This window comes from Sander vitreus, chromosome 18 (assembly GCF_031162955.1).
Source record: "Sander vitreus isolate 19-12246 chromosome 18, sanVit1, whole genome shotgun sequence".
Taxonomy (NCBI): domain Eukaryota; kingdom Metazoa; phylum Chordata; class Actinopteri; order Perciformes; family Percidae; genus Sander; species Sander vitreus.
The window spans coordinates 37,501-45,000 of record NC_135872.1 but is presented as its reverse complement, the minus strand read 5'-3'; the positions used below and the strand labels follow the sequence as shown (position 1 = coordinate 45,000).

At 46.6% G+C, this 7,500-nt stretch overlaps 1 protein-coding gene across 1 annotated transcript in view; it reads left to right on the top strand.

Annotated features, from left to right (window-relative positions):
- The first annotated feature begins 1,637 nt into the window (after positions 1–1,637).
- LOC144533326 (serine/threonine-protein kinase PAK 6-like) overlaps positions 1,638–7,500 on the top strand; it is a 23,787-nt gene continuing 17,924 nt past the window's right edge. The window contains exon 1 of the mRNA XM_078274609.1: positions 1,638–1,912. The gene's annotated coding sequence lies outside the window, so the exon portion shown is untranslated. The remainder of the gene's footprint in view (positions 1,913–7,500) is intronic.

Genomic DNA, 7,500 nt, shown 5'->3' with positions numbered 1-7,500 from the left:
TTAGGACACTGGAGCTGGTCTTGAGGACCCTGGAGCAGGTCTTTAGGACACTGGAGCTGGTCTTTAGGACCCTGGAGCAGGTCTTTAGGACCCTGGAGCAGGTCTTTAGGACCCTGGAGCAGGTATTTAGGACACTGGAGCAGGTCTTTAGGACCCTGGAGCAGGTCTTGAGGATCCTGGAGCAGGTTTTTAGGACCCTGGAGCAGGTCTTGAGGACCCTAGATCAGGTATTTAGGACACTGGAGCAGGTATTTAGGACACTGGAGCTGGTCTTTAGGACCCTGGAGCAGGTATTTAGGACACTGGAGCTGGTCTTGAGGACCCTGGAGCAGGTCTTTAGGACCCTGGAGCAGGTATTTAGGACACTGGAGCAGGTCTTTAGGACCCTGGAGCCGATGCCGTCAGCCTTGCACTGGTGAAGCCTCTCCAACTGTCTGCTCACCTGGCCAGGTGTGATTGTCAAGCAGGGGGAGGGGGGTACTTGAAGTGTCTGTGGGGGGAGATGAAATGTGCTGCAGTAGTGGGGGGGGGGATTAGGATAGGAGGGCACACCACAGGGGAGGTGTGTGTGTGGGGGGGGTGAATGTGCTGTAGGAATGGAGCGGCCGTGCCTTGAGGTGAGTAAAGTCTGCCTGTTTGTTGAGTCACCTCGGTGAGGGGGCGAGAGAGGCATGCTGCAGCCTGCAGAGAGAGAGAGAGTGTGTGTGTGTAAGTGTGTCTCTGTGTCTGTGTGTGTGTCTGTGTGTGTGTGTGTGTGTGTGTGTGTGTGTGTGTGTGTGTGTGTGTGTGTGTGTGTGTGTGTGTGTGTGTGTGTGTGTGTGTGTGTGTGTGTGTGTGTGTGTGTGTGTGTGTGTGTGTGTGTGTGTGTGTGTATGTGTGTGTGTCTGTGTATGTGTGTGTGTGTGTCTGTGTATGTGTGCGTGTGTGTGTGTGTGTGTGTGTGTGTGAGTGTGTGTGTGTGTGTGTGTGTATCACAGGTTTAGCTGAAGCTTTGAGTTATAGAAAGTAAACTGCTAACAGCACAGAAAACATGAATAACTCATAACTTATTATCCGTATTAATAGAGCCGTTAATCAGATGTGGAAGTGATGTCATGTTTTAATTTGAGAAGTTACTTCTCTTAAATGAGTAGCTGGCCCTTTAAGGAGAGGCTCCACACCTCCCACACCAAACTCATTCACTGTCTGCCCTGTTCAGACACACACACTCTGACGTGTTCAGACACACACTCTGCCGTGTTCAGACACACACTCTGCCGTGTTCAGACACACACTCTGACGTGTTCAGAGACACACACACTCTGACGTGTTCAGAGACACACACTCTGCCCTGTTCATAGACACACACTCTGACGTGTTCAGAGACACACACTCTGCCGTGTTCAGAGACACACACACTCTGCCCTGTTCAGAGACACACACTCTGAAAACTGGAGGAAGAAGCAACAACAACCTGTCAGTCAAACTAAGCTCCGCCCACCTCCTTCATACCTGGAACAAGGTGAGACAGGGAGGGAGGGTGTGTATTTAGTGTATCTGTGTGTGTGTGTGTGTGTGTGTGTTTGTGTGTGTGTGTATTTTAGTGTGTGTGTGTGTGTGTGTGTGTGTGTGTGCGTTTTAATGTGTATTTTAGTGTGTGTGTATTTTAGTGTGTGTGTGTGTGTGTATTTTAGTGTGCGTTTTAGTGTGTATTTTAGTGTATGTGTATTTTAGTGTGTGTGTATTTTAGTGTGTGTGTTTTAGTGTGTGTGTGGGTGTGTGTGTATTTTAGTGTGTGTGTGTTTCAGTGTGTGTGTGTGTCTTGAGGGGGAGGAGAAACAGCAGCAGAGAGAGAGTCGTGTGTCTTCGGAGGAGAAAGACTGACTCAGACTCATCTGGACTCACCTGGACTCACCTGGACTCTGCTGGCTGGGTGAGTGTTTCAACCTTTCTTTACGTTGTTTAAACTGTGGAAAGATCGTAGCCAACTACTGTCATTTATACATTCTGTCAGTATGATTTGATAAAAAGCAAACATCCCGACACTAACGTGAAGTCAGCTGTAACACCAGGACACTAACGTGTTGCCGTTATGTCGAAAACTAGTCAGCAGTCTGCACACAAGTTCAGCTAGAAGTATACCGGATGAATGTAAGATAGAAATAGAGCTGGCTTCCAGGGTTGGACTGTCTACAGCATCTATCCAACACAGCTCTACTCTCAGGGTAAAGCCAGACAGCCATCTAGACCAGGAGTTTTCACCCTGTTTGTGAGTGTGGACCACTATTTGGAATACACCACCTCATAATACACATAATAGAATATGTCTCCACACAGTCCTACCTGAATGAATCTGCCCCCCTAATAGGCTACCAGCACTACAACTAGAACTGGTCATCTCATCAGTCCAACAGGCTCGTTGGCTGCCACATATTTCATTTATTCATTTACTCCAGCGCCTGAGGGCATCATCAGGTTCATCTGAACAACATCATTCCATAGTAATGGAGTATTACATCTATACAGTAATAACAACACTTGGCTATAGCCAAACTGTCAAAACCTTTGGTGATTTTAGGGTTAGGGTGAGGGGAGCGCCACTGGCCTATATTAGTAATCACACAATAACTTGACAATTTCATTTAAATCAAAATGTTATGTCAATATACATATTTTTACATATTTCTTGGTAAAATGAAGGTTAAAAAAACATTTTATTTTGCGTTTCCAAGGACCACCTGCAGTACCCTGACGGACCACTAGTGGTCCGCAGACCACGGTTTGGGAATGACTGGTCTACAGCACAAGCTCTCTTTTATATGCAACATAGTCCTGCAGGTCCAGACCCTCCTCCACAAGGCTGCGGAGGAAGGTCTGACTGGACTAGACAGACCCTCCTCCACAGGGCTGCGGAGGGAGGTCTGTCTGGACTAGTCAGACCCTCCTCCACAGTGGAGGAGGGTCTGACTAGTCCAGACAGACCTTCCTCCGCAGCTCTATGCAGGAAGGTCTGTGGAGGAAGGTCTGTCTAGTCCAGACCCTCCTCCACAGCTATATGCAGGAAGGTCTGTGGAGGAAGGTCTGTCTAGTCCAGACCCCCCTCCACAGCTCTGTGGAGGAGGGTCTGGACCAGGGCTGTCAAACTCCACTTCCCAGAGGGCCACACTGGAAAATGAGAATCCCATCCAGGGCCAGATGTAGTTCATAGACATGCTTTTATTTAAGAGAAAAGTCAAATGTCTTTGACCGTATTATTGTATGTCTTAGAAAGTCTTCTCACTCACAGTTTGGTCAACATAAAGTCCTAAAAAAGTTCCTTATTGATCATAGAAAAACAAAACAGAAAAAGGAAGCAAAAGCGACAAAAACATAAAAAAAATAACGTCAGAAAAAGTCGGAAAAAGTGGCAAAAATCCGGTGGGCCAAAAGTTATTGTGGTATTATGTGGCATTCATTGATATGCGGTCTGGAACAACTTGAACTCACAGAACTCCGTGAAATGAACGCGGCCCTTAAAGTGATGAGTAATGGCAACCGAGGCTGCTTTGCACCTTGACCTGGTGAGACCGTCCTGATCTGGCGAGCTCCAGTTCTCCACTCGCAGATCAGTCTGGCGTCTTCAGACAGAGAACATTTGGAGCCGTTCGCCAAACGACCGACCAATCAGCGTTGGTTTGGAGGCGGGTTTAGGTGTGAGCGTAGCTATCGCGTGAGTGTGATCTGAATCAGAAAGTATTCCTTCGTTGAAAGAAGAGCAAACGGCTCTGGAGGCTTTTCTCGGAGGAAAATATGGTTTGGCTCTTCTCCCGACTGGTTTCGGCAAGAGTTTGATCTGATTGGTTGATCTGGCCCGTCCATCACCAACATAGGTGGTGATAGACGGATGGTTTATCCAATCAGCTAACCAGGATTTTCGCCCCTTCCCAAAAGTTCTCCAACGGAAAGTTCCCAGATGGATATCCCGAGCTAATACGAAGCAATCCATCTGGTGGAGTCAGGTTACTTTGCACCTTGACCTGGAGCCAAACACCCCCCCATCAGCTTTGTTCCCTTGTTATAACGTTGGTGGAGTTAGCGTTATCAGCTGGTTAGCTTAGTGCAGGCGCTAATGGATCCACGTTTGTATCTCGTAAATGACCCCACTAATAATGCCCGAAATGATACCAAACTTCTACAGTAGTACAAATAGTTTCTGTACTTATAAAACGAGGCATTAGGAAGTTTGTAACTACACCAGAAGTATGTAGTAGTAGTATGTAAGTAGTGCGCGATAGCGCGATGCTGAGAGGAGTTTCCATCAGGCAAGTGTACAGAAAGTACAGAAAGTATTTGTACTACTGTAGAAGTTTGGTATCATTTCAGGCATTATTAGTGGGGTCATTTACGAGATACAAACGTGAAAGCTGTAGTAACATACAGTTTATTAGCACCTTTGTGTTATTTACGTCGTACAAACACTCCTGTTCATCTTCTATCTGTGGACATGTTGCTACGCTGTTTGGATGCATGAAGACAGCGTAATGCTAACGATAGCTAACCGTGCTAGAGATAATGAAAACAATGAACATCTGACTTATAAATGGAACGTTTTCACCTCGGGTGACGTCATTCAAAGCATCGGCTTCAGAGAAATGGAAATGTTTACTTATAGCGCTAAAGGGGCGTCAATAGTCCCGACCAAGCATGTTTACTTATAGCTCTAAAGGGACGCCAATAGTCCCGACCAAGCACGTTTACTTATAGCGCTAAAGGGACGGCAATAGTCCCGACCAAGCACGTTTACTTATAGCGCTAAAGGGACGTCAATAGTCCCGACCAAGCACGTTTACTTATAGCACTAAAGGGACGACAATAGTCCCGACCAAGCACGTTACTTATAGCGCTAAAGGGGACGTCAATAGTCCCGACCAAGCACGTCTACTTATAGCTCTAAAGGGGACGGCAATAGTCCCGACCAAGCACGTCTACTTATAGCTCTAAAGGGGACGGCAATAGTCCCGACCAAGCACGTTTACTTATAGCTCTAAAGGGACGCCAATAGTCCCGACCACGCACGTTTACTTATAGCTCTAAAGGGACGCCAATAGTCCCGACCAAGCACGTTTACTTATAGCTCTAAAGGGACGGCAATAGTCCCGACCAAGCACGTTTACTTATAGCTCTAAAGGGACGTCAATAGTCCCGACCAAGCACGTCTACTTATAGCGCTAAAGGGGACGTCAATAGTCCCGACCAAGCACGTTTACTTATAGCTCTAAAGGGGACGTCAATAGTCCCGACCAAGCACGTCTACTTATAGCACTAAAGGGGACGACAATAGTCCCGACCAAGCACGTTTACTTATAGCGCTAAAGGGGACGTCAATAGTCCCGACCAAGCACGTCTACTTATAGCGCTAAAGGGGACGTCAATAGTCCCGACCAAGCACGTTTACTTATAGCGCTAAAGGGGACGTCAATAGTCCCGACCAAGCACGTCTACTTATAGCTCTAAAGGGGACGGCAATAGTCCCGACCAAGCACGTCTACTTATAGCTCTAAAGGGGACGGCAATAGTCCCGACCAAGCACGTTTACTATAGCTAAAGGGGACGGCAATAGTCCCGACCAAGCACGTTTACTTATAGCCCTAAAGGGGACGGCAATAGTCCCGACCAAGCACGTTTACTTATAGCTCTAAAGGGGACGGCAATAGTCCCGACCAAGCACGTTTACTTATAGCGCTAAAGGGGACGGCAATAGTCCCGACCAAGCACGTTTACTTATAGCTCTAAAGGGACGTCAATAGTCCCGACCAAGCACGTTTACTTATAGCTCTAAAGGGGACGTCAATAGTCCCGACCAAGCACGTTACTTATAGCTCTAAAGGGGACGTCAATAGTCGACCAAGCACGTTTACTTATAGCTCTAAAGGGGACGTCAATAGTCCCGACCAAGCACGTTTACTTATAGCGCTAAAGGGACGTCAATAGTCCCGACCAAGCACGTTTACTTATAGCTCTAAAGGGGACGTCAATAGTCCCGACCAAGCACGTCTACTTATAGCTCTAAAGGGGACGGCAATAGTCCCGACCAAGCACGTTTACTTATAGCGCTAAAGGGGACGTCAATAGTCCCGACCAAGCACGTTTACTTATAGCACTAAAGGGGACGGCAATAGTCCCGACCAAGCACGTTTACTTATAGCACTAAAGGGGACGGCAATAGTCCCGACCAAGCACGTTTACTTATAGCTAAAGGGGACGACAATAGTCCCGACCAAGCACGTTTACTTATAGCGCTAAAGGGGACGACAATAGTCCCGACCAAGCACGTTTACTTATAGCACTAAAGGGGACGTCAATAGTCCCGACCAAGCACGTTTACTTATAGCACTAAAGGGGACGGCAATAGTCCCGACCAAGCACGTTTACTTATAGCTCAAAAGGGGCGACAATAGTCCCGACCAAGCACGTTTACTTATAGCGCTAAAGGGGCGACAATAGTCCCGACCAAGCACGTTTACTTATAGCACTAAAGGGGCGTCAATAGTCCCGACCAAGCACGTCTACTTATAGCTCTAAAGGGGACGGCAATAGTCCCGACCAAGCACGTTTACTTATAGCTAAAGGGGCGACAATAGTCCCGACCAAGCACGTTTACTTATAGCACTAAAGGGGCGTCAATAGTCCCGACCACGTTTACTTATAGCGCTAAAGGGACGACAATAGTCCCGACCAAGGTCGTTTACTTAAAGCGCTAAAGGGACGTCAATAGTCCCGACCAAGCGCGTTTACTTATAGCTCTAAAGGGACGTCAATAGTCCCGACCAAGCACGTTTACTTATAGCACTAAAGGAGACTTTTAGCCTCAATAAGAACAACAAAGGCACCTGACCAAGCGTCCATATTTTACGAGATGAGTGTGAGAACGTGTTGAAACATGACTCAGCATTTCTTAGGATCAAACATAGTCAGACATCCAGGAGCCACTTCACTTCTTCCCCTCTGGACCACTTTCTACCCCGAGGGTTAGACATCCCGTTAGTCTCAGCTGTGTGAGAAGTCTCAACTATCCACGGAGAAGTAACAGATAGTTTTAGGGTGACCTTGTAGCCCCGATCTGTTCAGACAAACATTATGTTCCCAGACTTTGTGGCTCCTACTTTCAACATGTGACAATAAGAAAAATAACTCACTTTCAGCATTATAAGAACATAAAGAATAATGCTTAAATATCATTTTTGCCATTACAGTTGTTTGACCCATCCATTTTAATAACGGGACCATTTCCCGACCTGCCGTGAGACTGGGCTGGAAAAGATTAATCGATCAATCGTTTTGAGTCATTTTTATATTAAAAATATTAAGATTTCTCTGATCCCAGCGTGTTAAATGTGAACATTATTCTAGTGTCTTCTCTCCTCTGGGACAGGACACTGAACATCTTTGAGTTGTGGACAAAACAAGACATGTGAGGACGTCATGTTGGGCTTTTTGGGGAACTCTGATCCATATTTTTCACCATTTTCTGACATTTTTATA